This window comes from Nelumbo nucifera, chromosome 3, assembly GCF_055504915.1.
Source record: "Nelumbo nucifera cultivar China Antique chromosome 3, China Antique-T2T, whole genome shotgun sequence".
NCBI lineage: Eukaryota > Viridiplantae > Streptophyta > Magnoliopsida > Proteales > Nelumbonaceae > Nelumbo > Nelumbo nucifera.
The window spans coordinates 41,923,455-41,940,382 of NC_142651.1; the positions used below are offsets into that span (position 1 = coordinate 41,923,455).

General features: G+C 38.8%; 1 pseudogene; it reads left to right on the plus strand.

Moving 5' to 3' along the window:
* Positions 1 to 248: 248 nt before the first annotated feature.
* On the plus strand, positions 249 to 8,443 carry LOC148801154 (nuclear transport factor 2 pseudogene; annotated as a pseudogene).
* Positions 8,444 to 16,928: the final 8,485 nt, after the last annotated feature.

Below are 16,928 nucleotides of genomic sequence, written 5' to 3' on the forward strand. Positions count from 1 at the left end.
GACTACTAGAATACTTAAATTTAGAGGCACCTGGCGAGAGAGGCGTCGTTCTGTGCACCCATGGGTGCACTCGTCCAGTACACCCACGAATGAGAGACGAACACGTCATCTCATCCATGTTAACCTTGAATTAACGGAAATTTTCTCCGTTACTAATATCTCGGTTGGTTGAAGAGGAGTAAGGAGGGTGTGGTCCATCCATCACGGCGTAAGATAGTTAGTACCTGCTGTCTGTGGATATGGGGGCGAAGATGGTAGCAATTGCTATGGAACTGAATGTAAGGTTGAGATCGGCCGATATGCCTGCAACCATGCAAGAGCTAGCGTTCCGACTGGCCAGGGCTCTGATGGATGCCGCCTCAAACAGCCCGCGACCCAACCCAACCCAACTCAACCCCACTCCCATGGCTCTTGCTCTGAAGAAGGAACCCATCTGGTGGTCCAATTAACGATTTTAAATTCTTGGACGAAGCCGCAGAGAAAGAAAATTATGTTTTTATTCCTCTTTAGTTGACAGTCCATAATTCCACATGTTGTTTAACCATCACCGGATATGTGTTATGATCGAACTAATACGGTTTCACGGGATCGCCGGAGAACCATGCTTAGATGCCAACTTTCAGGATTTAAGATCTTAGGCAACGAAAGAGAATAAATGAACTTAAATCTCAAGTGGAGCCTTCCTTTAATTAGCTTAGCATTAACAGTGGTGGCTGATCGATTTTGCAGGAAGTGGATGCGTCGTACGGCCCAGCTTGGCACTGCATGGTGGGGAAGAGTTTTGGATCGTTTGTGACTCACTCGCGAGGAGGGTTCCTATACTTTTAGATCCACAAGCTCTGTTTTCTTCTGTTCAAAACGGACGTTCGACGAGTCACCGGGCCTCCTCCTCTGAAAGTCTGTGACCTCAAAAAATAAAAATCAGTAGGATATATCTTTTTTACAGTGTTATAATTGTACCTGAACTTCTTCTCAGGAATCAATCAAAAGGGTGAATGGTACTATTTTGACCTTCTTCTCCATTGCTTTAGAATTCGAGTTTTCTTTTTCTGTCCAGATATTTTGCACTTCCATTCCGTCTATGACAGCTCTCACTTGTCTGCTATGAGACAGACCAAATGGAAATGTAGTAAAAAAGAAGTGGAGAGAAAAAAGTTTAGGAAATTCCAAGTTTCCAACTCGACATCAAGAGGTTACTCTCTCATCCGACTCGAAAGACACGGTTCCATTGAAGAAGTCGATAGATGAAATCGTCAACGAGCCGTCCGACGTAGCCCTGTTTATCCACACCTCCGGCACCACGAGCCAACCAAAAGGAGTGGCGCTTAGGCAACTCAACCTTGCGGCCTCAGTACAGAACATCAAATCGGTGTATAAAATAAACGAGTCCTTTTCTCTACAGAGAGAAAGGATGAGTTTGTACTTGGGAGAATGAGCGAACTGGCCACGCAAAGGGAGGAGGAAGAGGGAGATCGTCGGTGGGATGTTTCTGGGTTAGGGTTCGGCGGAGGAGATGAAGAAGAGGGAGTTTGAATGAATTTAATCTATTTTTTGTCTTTTTGTATCCGGTTCAACCGGATTCTAGTTACTAACGGTAGAAAGTCCATTAACAAAAATCAAATTTCCAAATGCTACGTGATAGCTCCTTATTGGTGGGTTCACGCGTCCAGTGCACCGAACGCGTTTTTTCCCCATTTCTTCACTGTTTGTTCTTTTTCTTCCTCTCCCTTAAGAAATCTGTTGGTACCGTCCCCATTTCTTTTTCCCTCAAGAAATCCATTCCAATAAAGGCTTCCAAAGGTTTTCCCCAAGGGTTTGGCATCTCTCTCTCTCCCTTGCTGGCGCCTCTCTCAGATCCAAAAGGAAAAACCCTAGAAAGCGCGAAACGGGAGAAAGAAGAGAAGAAAGGCAGGCATGGTTAATCTTCCTATTTGTTTTGATCCCCCCCGTTTTTTAGCCCATGTCCATTGATCTCTGCCTTTAGTTCTTTAGATGTTCCTACACCTTCAACTACCGTTCGAGTTTCCTGATGTTTAGGGTTCAAAGCGTTCTTCTGTTGCTTTCACTGATGATAGCGGTTGTTATGTTTATTAGAGTGTTGCTTTTGGAGCTCGATCACTAATGGCGTCGCAACAACCTGCCGGATCTTGTCCAACTGCCCAAGTGGTCGGGAATGCTTTCGTTCACCAGTACTACCATATCATGCATCAATCTCCAGAGCTTGTGTATCGGTTCTACCAGGATATTAGCAAGTTCGGCCGCCTCGAAGCCGACGGCTCCATGAGTGCTGTAACAACCATGCAAGCTATCAATGAGAAGATACTGTCTCTCGACTATAGCAAATATAGGTCAGAAATAAAAGACAGTGGATGCGCAGGATTCGTTCAACGGTGGAGTTCTTGTCCTTGTGACTGGGTATTTGACTGGGAAGGACAATGTAAGGAGGAATTTTACTCAGTCGTTCTTCCTTGCTCCCCAGGACAAAGGCTACTTTGTTTTTAATTACATGTTCAGGTACATGGAAGAGTTGGAACTTCATGATGGGAACCAAGGGTTGCCTAATGTTGAGGTCGCACCTCTTGCTCCAGAGAAGGATCTTGCTCCAGCACAGGAACATCAGGCTATGGAGCAACCAGTTACAGAAGAAGAAGTCAATGTAGAGGAAGTTTATAATCATTTTGACAATAAGGGCGGTTCAGTTGTGGAAGAGTAAGCACCCGTGTCTGAGGTTGTTGATGAAATTCAGATTGAACCTCAGATGGTTACTGAGTCTAGCTCTGCTGTCCAAGAAGTGCCTAAAAAGTCGTATGCTTCAATTGTGAAGGTTATGAAAGAGAATGCAGCACCCCTGTCGGCTCCAGCACCTTCTCCTGTGAGGTCAGGACCAGCAAATCAAGAGCGACAGATGGCCCCAACTCAGTCACCATCTCCAGCAAATGAGACACCAGTGTCCAACTCAAATGCTGCTGAAAATGGTAGTCACCAAGAAGGAGAAGGTGATGGCAACTCAATTTATATAAGGAACCTGCGACGGAATGCTACACCCGCACAGCTTGAGGAAGAGTTCAAGAGGTTTGGACCTATCAAGGTTAACGGTGTTCAAGTTAGGAGCAATAAGCAACAAGCATTTTGTTTTGTTTTTGTTGAATTTGAGGTGGCGAGTGCTGTGCAGAGTGCAATAGAGGCATCACCCATTATGATTGAATGTCAACAAGCTTTTGCTGAGGAAGAGCGGGCATCAAGTTCTCGAGTGAATAACAGAGGTCGATTTCCAGCTGGGCGGGGAACTGGGTTCAGGAATGATGGGGCAAGAGGCCGTGGAAACTATGGAGGTGGTAGAGGTTATGGCCGGAATGACTTCAACAGGAATGAATTTACCAACAGGAGTAATGGTGGTGGTAGGGGAGGATCTTCAAACCGTGGTGATGGAGGATATGGTGGCCGTGTGAACCGTGCTGGTTTGGCTGTTAATGCAACAGCGAAGACCGTAGCACCAAGGGTGCCTGCTACTGCTTGAAATACTGGAAGTAAGAAGGTATACGTTGGGCTGTGAAGCATTGTTAGTGGTGATTCTTCAAGTGGTTTGATAGCAAGTGCCTGGGTTAGGTAATGTTGCATAAGTGGGAATTATGAAGAGGTTCTGTAAGATTTCTATAAGCCTCATTTTTTGTTTCTTTCCCCCCTCATTTCATCTTTTTGCCATTTTGGCAGAAGCGGCAGTAGGTGGTTCAACAATCATTATAATATTTTTCATTTGCATTATAATATTTTCTCTACATATCAATCCTTATAATTTTTTTCATTTGCATTAGTACTAGGTCAATTGATGACATTATTAAAACTTCAATAATCTAATAGGTGGTTCTCTATTAGTTTAATGAATTTTTTGACTTTGTTTTTTTTTTTTTTTCTTGTCTCATGGGGCTACACAATGGGGGTAGCCCATTCCCCTCCCTTCAACCCCCAACCCTTGTAGCAACGGGAGTTGATCCCAGGTCTCAACTCCAATAAATTAGAGATCCTATCAATTGGCTTTTGGCTTTGCTAGGTAGATGACAAATTAGTGGTTGTTTTAATGATTTGCATATATTTTCTGACCATATACTATCATGTTCTGAACAGAGACAATGGAGAAATGGTTTAGAATGTGCTTGTGAAGTTTGGAGATGGGGAAAGAATGTGGAGAAGCATCAAAGGCAGCGACAAGGATTTTGTAGGAAGTGTTTCTTGTAAATTTATTTTCTATTATATTTTTCTAAATTTGGAAACTAATAGAGGTGAAATTTGCTTTTATATTTTTGATTTTGAAGGAAACTATTATATTTTCTCATGAAAGTACATGTTCTACGCCAGGTAATCAGACCTTCCTATTGAGACTTTTGATTTGTGATCCTAGGCTGGATGATGTGGCAAAACCTCATGATGGAGAGTTGCAATCTTCAAAAATTTTGCTTCCATTAAGATAATCTGAACTCTGAAGTTCATGCATTCTGTTCTTTCTTTAATCAAGATAATCTAGAGCAGAATTTCTTTCGGACTAGACTAGAATGTGAGTTGATCCATTTGCTTTAAAACTAAATGTTGGTGTAGCATGAAACCATTCTAGAAGGGATCATGTTGAGATTCCTTGGATGATGTTCAGGACTGAGTTGATTTAACTTGAATGTGTTCTATAGCACGAATTTAGAATGTGGTTTGTGAGAATGGTGCCCCTGAGCTGCAATGGATTGTGCCACACGTGACAATGATCTCTAATTCTCTATTGACCTCTTCTGAGCTGTGTTTCAAAAAGATGACCTGTTGGGTTTGTGGGGCAAGGCTAAATTTGCACTAATGTTATTACTGAGATGGTTGTTAATGATCTGGTGACATTACTGATTTATGGAGATTGCAAGGGTCCTTTCTTATTGCTTTTTCAAAGAAACTGAGTTTCTTTTCTTTTTTTTTTCCCATCTGTATTTCTCTTTGGCATTCAAATAAAGGAAAATGGTTTCTCTCACAAGTTTGAATTCTGATACAAGCTTTTAAATCTAAATTTTGAAAGCTAGTTTCATGGCATCTATTAGGAATGCCCTGTAATGACACTGAACAGAATGGAATGACAAAACAGGATTCAGTTAGCTGACCCCATATACTTGGAATGAGGATGATGGTGATCCAAACATCCCAAGAAAAAAAAGAACCAGACTTGATCACGCTTCTTTAGGAAGCCCATGGCCATCTCATGTCCCCTCTCCCACTAGAGTGGTTTATGTCTGAACTGCCTCCAATTTGACTAGTTTGTCACCTTAATTAACATTTTCTTCACCAAATTTTCTTTGGATTCCTCTTGCTTTTTTGTTGCTTTTGTAAATTACTTCCATGGAAATTATAGTGCCTTAATCACTGACCAAAAAAAAAAAAAAATTATGGTGCCTTAATGTTCAATTTTTGGGTAATGTAGAAAGCTTTCTTTCGCCTAAGGTTGAGTTTGTTTAGCATTTTCTTTAATTTTTCTGTAAAGAATAACTAAGGATGAATTTGTTTTTAAGTTTTAATCATTAAAGCAATCCATGGTATGGAGGTGATTAGCTTATTAATGATATTTAGCGTCCATCACGGTAAGAGTATCAAATTCATTAATTCTATTTCTATTTGTCAGACTTTGAGTAATAAATATTTATATCTACTAGTACTGTTCAAAACTATCCAATTAAATGCAATCCCTACCTAGGATGGCTAATATGATGAAGAGGGTTGATGTAACCGTTTCTGGTCATGTACAATTTTTTGTGATGTATAAATTTTTTTGGCTAAGTACCTCGTTATTTGACCCGGTGGTGACGTGCCTTGGTGATGAGCTACTTGGTGGCGAACTCCCTGGTGGAGAATTGCCTGGTGGAGAGCTACTTGGTGACGAACTGCTTGGTGGCGAACTCCTTGGTGAAGAACTGCCCGGTGGCGAACTGCTTGGTGGTGAGCTCCCTGGTGGCGAGCTCCCCGGTAAAGAGCTACTTGGTGGCGAACTGCCTGGTGGCAAGCTCCCTGGTGGCGAACTGTCTGATGGCGATCTCCCTGGTGGTGAACTGCCTGGTGGTGATCTCCCTAGTGGCGAACTACCTGGTGGCGAGCTCCCTGGTGGAGAGCTACTCGGTGACGAACTGCCTGGTGGCGAATTGCCTGGTGGCGAACTTCCTGGTGGCGAGCTCCCTGGTGGCGAACTGCCTGATGGCGAACTGCCTGGTGGTGAGCTCCCTGGTGGTGAATTCCCTAGTGGACTCATCATTTGACCTGCTCCTAGGCGGCCTGCAACTCAGAGGATGGTGGAGCTCCCTGGTGCAGCGCAACCCGACACCTTCTACGTGAGGTGATTTCCTCTCCTTTGTAGGCGGCAGGAGCTGAGGGACCTACGAGATCATCATTTGACCTGCTCCTAGGCGGCCTGCAACTCAGAGGATGGTGGAGCTCCCTGGTGCAGCGCAACCCGACACCTTCTGCGTGAGGTGATTTCCTCTCCTTTGTAGGCGGTAGGAGCTGAGGGACCTACGAGAACTGAATCAGAGGACCCGGGGGTATTTTCCCAGCGGGGACTCTCCGATGCCTAAGTTAGCATTCTGATTACAGAGAGCTTGGAGAGAAATGAGAGAGCTAGAGAGTAGGGGTTACCATCCTTTTTTCCCTCCTCTTGGCTTTGGGGGTCGGAGTCCTTATATAGTGGTGTCCTCGTGGGTTAGGTGGGTGAAAAACCTTCAAATGGTAAGACTCGTCATATCCCGTCAGAACCGGGGTATGGTGATGAACTCCTCGAGGTTGTCAGGTTGGCGCTTGTGTCAAGCGGCCAAGTAGGCGCCTAGGCCAGATTGTCAGGTCGGCGCCTGTGTCAATCGGTGGATCGGTGTCTGGGCCAGGTTGTCAGGTCGGCACCTGTGTCAGTCGGCGGGTCGGTGTCCGGGCCAGGTTGCTAGGTCGGCGCCTGTGTTAGTCGGCGGGTCAGTGTCCGGGCCAGGTTGCCAGGTCGGCGCCTGTGTTAGTCGGCGGGTCGGTGTCTGGGCCAGGTTGTCAGGCAGGAGATCTTCCTGCGATACGCCAAACTACTCTTTTGTACCGAGCTACCCTACAAGTGGCGAGAAGCCCGGGGGAGCTATGCCGAGTTGTCTGGCTCCTTGGCGGCGAGCTCCTTGGAGAGCTGCCTAGCTCCTTGGCGAGCTCTTTGGTGAGCTACCGAGCTCCTTGGCGAGCTCCTTGGTGAGCTACCGAGCTCACGGGTATGTTGTTAATGGTTCTCGGTGGGCATCTTATAGGTTGCCAGGTCGGCCAGGTCGGATCATGCACCAGGCTGATCCGGCCAGGTCGTGCAGGCCGCGCCAGGCCGCCCGTAGGCCGCATGCAGGTCGCGCTAGGCCAGCCAGACCGGTGCCCGGGTGGGACACCAACTTGATAAGTTGTTTGCCTAGGTGTTTGCCTAGTTGTCACGAGGTGCCACGTATCGCAATTTCACTGGAGGGTCAAATCTGCCCTCATCAAGGGTGAAGCGAAAGAAATGTTTGTCCAGGCTTTACTCTTTCAAGTAAAGATTTATTAAGAATGTAGGTGCGTTTAGTTGATAGAGTCAAGCTTTTCATAAATGGAGACTACTCAAGTTTTGAATTGAAATAGCAAGGATAGAATAGAAGTTTATTGTCAGAGTATCAAATATAATCGTTGGGTTTGCTTACACATGATTACTCTCATGATGGGAGTTCTAATTGAATCATGTTAATGATATCAATGTCTAGCCACTTACTCAAATTAATCTTCTCTTTATTGGATACAAACTAGTCAAATTCCCATCTCGATTTCAAAGATGGGATCAATGTGACTAGAACCAACCGATTGAAAATTGCTGCTATTAATTGATTGATATACTGAATTTGTATTTGACTACTATTAATAAGTACTATAAGATTAATCCATTTTGACTGTTAAATGAATTGAGCTAGTATCAAAACCTTGTATATGGTGTTTGAGAGCATAAAGAGTACTGGTTGCCTTCACCACATCATGTACAACACTGTATCTCCTCATTATATTTGTATTTATCATTTCTGTTAAACGCAAAATGCTAAAAATTACTGATAATAGTCTTGTTATTATCTAGTTAACTATAAAATTACTGATAACAGTCTTCATGTATTTTTTAAGCCAAATACTTATTACTTCTCTCCTTTACATATGTCTTTCTATATGTAATTAGATGGACACAAGCTATTAATTTACAAAAATTATACTTATTTACTTTTTTTTTTCTTTTTGTTGCTTTTCTTTACAGGTTGTAGAGGAAGGGAGGATTGGATGAAAACTATAATGAGCATTTTGTTTCTTTATATGTTAAAGGAAATTTTTTTTGGACTCTATATTTGATTTGTAGGTTGTCAAAAAAGAAGTCATCTAATAAAAAGGAAGAAGAAATATAATGAGGGCTAAATGTTGTATTTTTGGTTTCTTTTTGTTCTTAAAATGATGATGGAACTCAATTGGAATTATTCACAATTTATGGATAAGGTGTATCTTTTGGATAAAACATACAACTTTTATGTTTTGATTGAAGAATATATTTTTATACAAGTGTATTAATTGCATTTTTATGGAACAATATTCACAATATATTATACTTTAGAAAAATAATAGAACCTTTTTAGAGGTGGCCAAAAGTGCCTCTAAATGCCAAGGCATATAGCTTTAGAGGCAACTAAAAGTGCCTCTAAAAATTGAAACTTTTTTAATTAAGATTTGTTCTTTTCTTAGATTTTTTTAGAGGTATATAAAATCGCCTCAAAATCATTTAAAGGCAGTCGAATGTGCCTTTAAATTGAACTTTTAGAGGCACTACACAATAGAGGTAGTTGTATGTGCCTCTAAAAGTTCAATTGAGAGGTAGATTACTAATTCTCAACCAACTGCCTCTAAAACATTTAGCGACAGGGCTTTTAGAGACACTCACTTTTAGAGACAGTTATGGCTTCTTCTATAGATGAATTTTCCAGTACGTGCTCCACACCAGTTATAAAATCCATAGAGCCCACAACTATTCAATCTCTCACTATAAGGCCTCATGTATTTTAACTGGGGTGTTATTATTGATTCTAACAGTCCACAAAACAGCCTATGCATTCAGCTAACCCAATCTCCTATTAGTGAATGCTGAGATTGTTATAGCAATAGGCATATCTCTAGGCTCTGTTTGTTTGCAGCACAAATTTGAATTGGATACACATTTTTGCATTCGGTTCAATTTTGCATTCATTTGTTTTGTTAAGATATACAATCCTAGCTACCTGGTGCAAATTTTGCAGTTTTTATCTCAATTGCACTCATTTACAAATGCAAATTTCGCATCCATAAAACTGATACCAAACTTGCACCACCTTCCTTCCTTCTCCATTCCCTCTCATATAAGTGGGTACCACACAATTTGCTTCCTTCCTTACTCCCCCGAAACAAATAACCTTCTTCATACCTCCTTTTATCTTACATATAAAGTGGGGATCACATCATTTTACTTCAAATTTAGGAACATCAAATGTGAAGACAAAGTAAACCTGAATTTGCAGTCAATCAATATTTGCACTCCCTTACATTTACATTAGTACAAATGAATTTCGCACTACAAACAAACTGAGCCCAAGAATTTCTTACTAGTGAATTCAGTTTATAATATTGTTCATTATCACGCATGGTGGCAGTCAACACCTTGGCATCTCTTCTCCATGAAGATAAAGAACAATAAAAAAACAAATGGAGGCATAATAAACTAATAAATAAATAACGAGTGCCTTGCACACAAAGGTCTGGATTGATGTATATTATTATATAATAACTAGAACTTGGAGGCTACGTCTGTGACTGTGAGAGTAAACTACTTAATATTTCTAGCTTTGTTCCTTTCACTTGGGCCAGAGAGTATCAGACTAGCCTCACCCTCCCTCTCATTCTCTTTAATTAGCTTAATTAACAGCAGGTATCTTCTTGTACCCGCACCTCTCATTCTCATTTCTCTTTCTTTACTTTTATTCTTTATTAATTGAATGCCGCTGAGAATTGCTTGATCAAATTAAATCGATGATTTGCTTTGGCATTGATGTGTCATGGGTTGAATATTTGAACTTCAGATGTATTATGCATGTACTTGTGATTTCTGTAACTGGATATTAACTTATTCTCAAGCACGGTATTGTGTTTGTGGCCTCTGAGAGAGTAGATCGACTGATCTAAATGCTAAGAGAATCGAAGCTGCTTTTGTTCTTTTTCTTATTTCTAAATTCTAACCATAAGCCATTGACTCACAGAAGCAAATCCGACAGCAAAGCAAGGAACAAAAATGGGGAGAAGAAAGAAGGAGAAGAAGATTAACCCAAATGCCCTTTACAGGATGAAGCCATGTACAGACCTTCCAAAGGAAATAGACATCTTAATCAAATATCCTTACCAGTACAAGCTAAGAGACTCTACTATCAAATATGGCAGCGTCTCTAAAACATGGAAACTGCCGAGAAAATGTAGCCCGGCCAAGCAATCTCCACTGCTCGTTCTTTCCAATTATGCAAACACGACCACTTATCACAGCTTTAGCGAGCGATGGTGCTCATGGTGGTCCGAGTTTGGAACTTGGGATTCGGATTCCGACGGAAACTACTTGAATAATTACGTGGGTTCTCCTCATGGAAAGCTGATAATGAGAGGAGGCAAGTCGCCTTGCGAATACCTCCTTTTAATTGATTTTGAATTCAACCACAACCAAGCCTTTCGTTCCATTGGACTCTCCTTTCCATGGCGTTCTTCAGCTGGTTTCTGCTTCAAAAAAGTCTCCACTGATACTACAACCAACTGTTTTTCAATGGTTCTGACCAGTGGTTCTCATCCAAACTTTATTTTTTATAAATTGAGAGATGGGAAATGGATCGGTGAGGAATGCACACTCTTCGACCCAAATTCCAGTGAGCCATGTACTATACAGTTTACAAACACCATTGTATTTGAAGGGAAGTTTTACCTCTTAAGTTTGCAGGGAACTTTAGCAGTGATCGATGCTAACTCTAATCCTAGAGTGAAAATACTGGGTTCAACAAGAGCCATTCCTTCTACCTGCTCAAAGGGCTTCAGGGAAATTCTTATTGAATCTGGTGGGGAGATCCTGCTGGTTTTTCTCATCTCTAGGAAATCAACCAACATTGTAGATGATGTGGAAGTTTTCAAGCTTGATCTTGCTAAGCCTTCCTGGATTAAGATGGAAAATCTAGGAGGCAGAACTCTGTTTGTGGGATTCACTTGTTGCATATCGGTCTCTGCAAGTGAATTGGGATGCAGAGGCAATTGCATCTATTTTATCCAAAGAGGTCTCCCTGGTTGGTGGGTCTTCCATATGGAAACTGGTGGCATCTCTCCAGCTGGTTGGAATGCTGATTCTGATTCTAATTAAAAGTCCCTGGATTTTGAAATTGATTACACCAAGTTTGATATTAGGTGGACTGGAAAGAGGAGGTATTAGTGTAATAGATGAAAGCCATTTTCTGTATCTAGATCTGAGAGAAATGTACTTCTGGTGTGTTTGTTTGTCTTCTTGTATTCTCTATATGATTTAAGGTTTAAACTAATTTGTTCTGACTTGAGACCGGATTAATTGCAATTGGTAAGTTGTGATGTATATGGGCTTTGGTCCTGGAAATCAACTCAGACCCAGAATCAACTTTATACAGTAAAATTCATTTGAGTTTACACTCTTCACCATCCGGTTTAGTAAAGGTTCCATACAGTGTTGTCAGAACCGGACCTGACTGGATAGTTGAACCAACGACCCGGTGACCCAGTGAAGTTAACCGGATGCTTGGAAGATCTAATTGGCTTTTACCCAACAAAAAATAAAAAAAAAGAAGGAAGATCCAATTCGCTGGTTATCTGGTAAAACCACATTGATCAAGTTTGCTTTCCTTCTTTCTTTCTGGTCTAAAGTCTGACAACATTACATGGGACCTTTACTAAACCGGATGGTCGGACCTTTTAGGCCGTCAGCTGTGGTCCTAAATTGATGTGTGGATGGGCCAACATATGATGACTATGGTCTGGTATATGTCCCGATTTGATCAAATTAAGATTCAAAGTATGGATACGTATCAACTCGTATCGACCGATACGTATCATGCCGATGCCTTTCCGATACGCCCCAAGGTTCAGAGGATATTCGGGACTTAACCTTGGGTATCGGTATATCAGCCTATATCGATACTTTGAACCTTGGATAAAACATTTATAGGGTAAATTTCATTCTCCTCCTAAAATAAATCTTTAATTATATAGTCTTCCCTCTAGTTTCCCTTTTTAAATGACTATCTGAGAAAATGAAATTAATTGAGAAGTCCTTGTCCTTAACTAATTCTAGTGTCATTTTAATCATCTTAGAGGTGGCAGCGCCACAGCAGGGACTAGGGCTGCAAACAATATCTGATTGTTCGAATTTGAATTAAATCCCATTATGGTTTATCTAAATTTGATCTGTTTATAATAGGATCAAACATCAAACATCGATCTATCCCTATTCAATCTAATATAAGCCAATTATGTTCAACTTAAATATATATACTTATATAAACTTAGATTTTATTTTGTGTGTAAAGTTGGTCTGAATGCAATTATTTGGGTAAGTTTTTCCTGTGAAACATTTACCCAGGTAAGTGCATTCATCCATGTTCTTTTATTTCTCAGGTAAATAAGGTAATGACCATTTTAATCATAAAAATTCATTATTAAAAGGGGCATTTTTGTCCCATTCAAGTGTTACCAATTTTCTTCCTAGGTGGGAAAGTTATTTACACACCTAGGAGATGGGTATCACTTTTCTGGATAAGTGATACTTAGGAAAATAAAAATTCCCTGATCCCCACATTAATCTGAAAAATGAATATGGGGTTATCGGTCAATGGGAACCAAAATCTTATTGACCAACTTTCCCCCCTCTCAAAATCCAAAACAAGAATGCCTCCTAAAAGTTTCATATGCTCAATTTCCTATTCATGTTATTCATGAAATATAATATCAAAATCATTTTAAATTCATTTATAAGTAATATATAATATTTTCATCATTTATAGTTTATTTTATTTATACAACATGATTGCAATCTAAATTTGATTTGAAATAGAATATAAATGAATTAAATTTGGATTTACTTAAATATCGAATAAGATTGTTCCGTTTTCATCCGTAGATGGGCCCTGGCACAGTTAGTAAGCCCAGCCTTGAGTTAGGGATCAGTTAGGCATAGGTTCTTGTAACCAAGGCCCAGCCCAGGCATCAGATGTAGGTGTGGTCATGTCCAGGAAGGGCTGGTCGCAGTATATGACAGACCACAGACCTCCTCAGTTATGTTGGAACCGGTGCTGGTTGGGCTGTGCAATTCACTATTACTATGTGGGGAATAGGATTAGTTGAACTCAATAACTACTCAACTACACACCAGTGATAAAATGCATGGGACCTAAAAACATTCAACCCCTCACTATATTTTAACACTGGTTTGAGCGTTATCACTGGCAGTTGTAATTGGATCAGATTTAAATTCAGCAAAATCCAAATCCGATAAAATTCAAATCTGATCCGATTAATGAAAATTTATATGAGTTCGATTGGTTTTGAAAACCTTGAATTTGAATCTGAGTGGATTCGGATTTAATCAAACTCTTCTTTAATCTTTTAAAATATAAAAAAAGTAAAAAGTTAATTACTTTTTAATTTTTATATATAATAAATTAATGTAAATATAATATACTGAATTATATATATATATATATATATATTCGTATATAATATAATATATAAAATATATATTTTTATAAATTTAATTATGACTATATAAAATTTATATATTAAAATCAATAAATATTATAATATAATCAGATATCGAATCGGGCCTCAAAATTTCAAGCATCATTGATATGCCTAAATTCATTAGACTCACAGCCTGTCACACGGTTAAAGCATTCAGCTAACCCAAACTCTATAATTAGACACCTGTCACAGATTGAATGTAGTGCATGACAAGTGCAGCACAAATAGCAGATCTGGGCTTGAGTTATAGTGATGATGTGGGCTGAAAGATTCAACATGTTGCCAATCCAAAGTATCATCTCCTGGGTGGATGGTTTGGATTGGCCACAAGATCACTCTATATGGAAAAAACATGTAAAATTGTGTAAATGGAAGCAACCTACTAGATAGAGTTGATTAAAAAACCTCTTTGAAGAGTATTGTGTATAAAAAGTTTTTTAATCGGGTCAAGTTGAAAGATTCATCCACAAAATGTAGGGGGTGTTCTATAGTGTGAATGAGAAATTGGTGGGTGTGGACTGGTCCACACCACACCCTGTGGTAGAGACCAACCAATCAATCCACACCACATCACAATTCACAACTATTATGAACTATGGATAAATTATGTAGATTAGACTATTCCACACCCAAAGTGTCGATCTGTAGGCGTGGCGTGGAGCAGTCCAGACCAAACTTTTTTATTCAATATATCTCATATATATTTTATGAATGATCTACACAATCGATCGTAAATGTCTAATTTTTACATTTTATATTATAAATATATTGAAAAAAGTCATCGATAAATTAATATTAACCAATAAATATTAATTTTAATAAAAATAATAGTAAAATAATTAAAAATAAAAAATTATTTTAAAATTTAAAAATATTATTTTATTGATAAAAACATTAAAAATGTGGAGAAGAAGCATTGTTGGGCTTGTGCTAGAATTAAAATTAAAAATATTATTTTATTGATCAAATATTAAAATTTAAATTAAAAAATATTATTTTCAAATATAAAAATTAAAAAGAAAGAAAAGTACGTAGAAGAGATGTATTGTATCAAAATAGAGTGTGGAAATGTTGTGGACTAGCCACATCCACGAGATACAAGCGTGGCCGAGATTTTGGGTTGTGGGTGAGGACGGTCCACGATAGTGTGGACTAGTCCCGTCTATGACCAATCGAATGGGGAGCTCATCCCGTGGCATGGACCATAATGGTCCATCTATGAGATGAACACGTTACCTAATGCCATCATAATCTATGGATAGGGAACCATCTATAATAGCCATGGCTTGAATTTCATAACCAACATCAGCCACTCAGCCCTATTCCAACCTTATGATGGAGTTTTTATCAATTAAGATGATGTTTGGTATTGATGGTGTTTTTTGGAGTAACATATGTGTTTAACACAAAAACATCCAATTTATTGTTTTGTTGAACTATTTAGGGGGTGTTTTGTAACGTGGATGAGAAATTGGTGGGTGTGGACGGGAACCAATCCACACCACACTATTGCTTACACCTGTTATGAACTGTGGACAAAACTCTATGAATAGAAATTGTTTATACCCACAAGGGCATTCTATAGGTATAGTGTGGATTTGTCTACACCACACATATTAATTCCATACATCTCATGTACAACTTGTGAGATAATTTATACAATCAATCAGGGTATATCCAAATCTAATCCAATAGCAGAATACAAGATCCGATCCAATCTGATTGGGTCTCACAAATGGTGATTCAAATTTGAATCCGTTAAGGATGTTAAATATTTGAATCAAATCTGATCTGATTCAAATTATGAAAAAATTTAATAAATTATTAAAAGAAAAAACAAAAAAAAAGTATATAAATAAAAACAAAAAATATAAGTATTTTTCAACTATTTTCATCATATATATTAATATATACATGCCTTTTTATAAAAAAATTACAAAAAATGCAATAAAAACATATTTATAAATAAATATATTAATATATACATGTATTTTATAAGTAATTATGTTTATAAATATATACATATATTGGTCAGATCGGATAGGAGTGATCGAATAGGTCAGATCCGACAAAGGGTTATCTGAATCTTACAAAAAGATGATCGGATTCAGATTAGATGATTTGATCCATTTGCATCCATACAGTCACGAATAAAAAAAACCACAATTTAAGCCAAAAATAATTTGAAATAATAATGGATAAAATAAACACCAATACACAATTACTAATAAATATAAAAATAAATATATTTATCATTACAATATTATCTTCAACAACAAACAATTTAAAAAATAATTTCAATATAAATTAAAATATATTAAAAGATGAAATAAAATGATGGCAGTTGGACCAGTGTTAACGCACCGGCATTACACTGAATCCTTTCCACAAACTATCCATACCATACTGTGGCCCATCCACAAAAAGATATTGTGAATGATAAATTGATGTATGGCCCATCCCTGTTCATGTTATTTTGTGGACAGAGACCATCCACACAAAGCAAAACACCACATTCTATCGTGGACAGGACCAACAATATTTTTACACTACCAAATACCCTCTTAATTGTTACATATTTTTTTCAATTTATGAGAGAGACGTTTATTATAAAAAAAAAAAAACAAAAAAGTGATGTTTTTCAATTTTAGGGGCAATGATATTGAGTTGATTGCTGTACCATTAAATATTTTCATTATATGACCACTCTCTTCATTGAAAACAAAACAAAAAAAGTAAGTCATTCTGTTGAGCCACTTCAGCTTTTATCAAATGGCCCCTCAAAAGAGCTGAAATCACTGTATTGAAAGATTTATTGCTTTGACTTTTAGGCTGTGTTTACCTTTTCTTTCAAACCAAACACAGCTTTAGTGAATAGGTTTTTATGGAAGGTGTTATATACTCAATGGTTGAAGGTGAAGTTTTGTTTTGGATTACCATTCAACAAATTAAATATCTCAATACCAAGGAGAATCTTAAAAGGAGAGAGAATAAAGTTTGAAGGATTAGAGAACCAGAGGGTAGCTAGGTTTGTCAAGGGCATACTGAGCAAGAGTATATACAACCCTTATTGGGAATTTGGATTTTGTTTG